General features: G+C 34.1%; 1 long non-coding RNA gene across 1 annotated transcript; it reads left to right on the top strand.

Moving 5' to 3' along the window:
• Positions 1 to 397: 397 nt before the first annotated feature.
• Positions 398 to 1,815, top strand: LOC113757801. The gene is made up of 4 exons (XR_003466486.1): positions 398 to 507; positions 769 to 841; positions 962 to 1,025; positions 1,748 to 1,815. It is a non-coding gene; the product is annotated as an uncharacterized LOC113757801 (long non-coding RNA).
• Positions 1,816 to 1,952: the final 137 nt, after the last annotated feature.

Genomic DNA, 1,952 nt, shown 5'->3' with positions numbered 1-1,952 from the left:
TTTCTGTTTCTTCATGTCATCAACCATTTTGATCTTCAGTTCAAATGTCTTTTGCTTTAATACAACAGAGTAGAACATTGGAATCACTGCATTTGCTGCTTCTAATGTTTTTTTGGTTGTCATACGCTTGTGCTTTGACATACCAAAGTAGCATTATTCAATTACACATTGCAATGGCTGTATTTCAAAACTTCAGTTGATTTCTGCAGGTTCTTTCTGGAAACTTCTTAAAAGTTATGGAAAAGCTGTTATTAATATTCATCATGGCTTATTGCCTTCTTTCAAGGGTGGTCATCAAGCTAAACAAGTTTTTTTTAAGCCTTTTTGAAATGCTTGTTTTAATCATTATCCTTTACTTCTTTTTGGTAGATTATAACCTGGTATTCACAATTTGCAGACATTTGATGCTGGCGTCAAATTAATTGGTGCACCAAGTCACTTTGTTACTAAAGAACTTGACTTGGCTAGGTTCAAGACTTGACAAGGTTTATGGGTGCACAATTGCAGGTCTGTTGTCTCTATATATCTCACATAGTCACAGGCTAACAAATAATTGCTATCATTCATGCTCATTTTAATTCATTTCTGAAGCAAAGACTGGTTTCTTTTTTTTTCCCGATGATTATAGTATCTAATAAGAGCATTTCCACACATGTCCTTCCAAGATGTTAGTTGAATTTCATTATTTTACTACTTTTCTAGATGTACAGGTATGCATTTCATAGTGTTTTATTTTTCTTTTTTTTTAATTAAGTGTATATTGGATAGGTTGAAGATTACATCTGCAAGTTAGCACAGAGGGGAACGACAACACTCAGAATGGTGTTTCGTGTGACTCGAGGTATGGCATAGTTTAAAATTGTTAGTTGTTGGGAAAAAACCAACATCATCTTCATTGTTGCATTTCTATTGTTGTTGTTAAAACTTTTATAATAACATAGGGATTTTTTTGGGCTAGCAGAACTTGCACATGAGATTCCTCTCTACCATCAAGAAAGCAAGAAGCTCTCTCCCAATTGGAAATAGTATGCCCTGTCATCCCCCGTTCTCCCTGTCATTTTTTCTTTTGCAAGAGTGTTTTTCTCTAAATATCTCTCTGGTTATTTGGTGGAGAAAATGCAACATAGGTTGTCAGTTTATAAGTACGCCTTGTTTTGCAACCTAAGCATATTATTAGGCTATAGTGTTCCCTGTCACTGTTTGGTAGACTATATTTATATACTTGTCAAAAAAAAAAGATAATCTATTCTGTTTAAATTCCCATGAAGATTGGACACCGCAGGCAATCATTTTGAAATACTTGATGATGATCTCTTTCTCTCACGTCAAATAGCGATTTTTAGATATTCTATTCTTCTACTTATTCCAGACATACAAACATTGACATCTCAAGACAGCACTTAATTAGACTAATAAGTTGTAGTGAGTCAATTGTTTTTCTAATATCCTTGTTTTCGATTCGTCTGGCGATTCTTCCCCTGAATCTTCTTATGTTGTTTCTGTTATTTGTTTAGTTGCATGATACTCCCTTGTGTAAAGACTTGCGTGACGAGTTTCATGTTGTTGCCTGTGGTGCTCAGTTACAATTCTTGATAAATTGTTATTTTTCTTTTTTCTTTGTTTTTATCTATTTTAGTAATTAATTTGTGATTGACAAGCTAGCCTTGCTTTGCAATTTCTACTGAATTATACAACTGCGCCTAAAATTCTTCCTTTTTTACTCAGTAAAAAGTTCTTATCTTTTCAGGTTGGCATATTGACTGGTAGCAGGCGAGTCATTAATCTCTCTTGGGGCCAAGCGAGGTTTGATTCCTCCTGCTGTACCTGTCAGAAAACACCTCAGGTGTGAATAAGGCTTGTGTTTGAGTTAAAAAGTCAAAAAAAAATAATATTGATTTGAGACGAATATTCTATCTTTACATATTGCTTGTTGTGTATAGGTTCTGTAACTA

This window comes from Coffea eugenioides, unplaced genomic scaffold (genome assembly GCF_003713205.1).
Source record: "Coffea eugenioides isolate CCC68of unplaced genomic scaffold, Ceug_1.0 ScVebR1_3327;HRSCAF=4523, whole genome shotgun sequence".
Taxonomy (NCBI): domain Eukaryota; kingdom Viridiplantae; phylum Streptophyta; class Magnoliopsida; order Gentianales; family Rubiaceae; genus Coffea; species Coffea eugenioides.
This window is presented reverse-complemented; position numbering and strand designations above follow the sequence as displayed.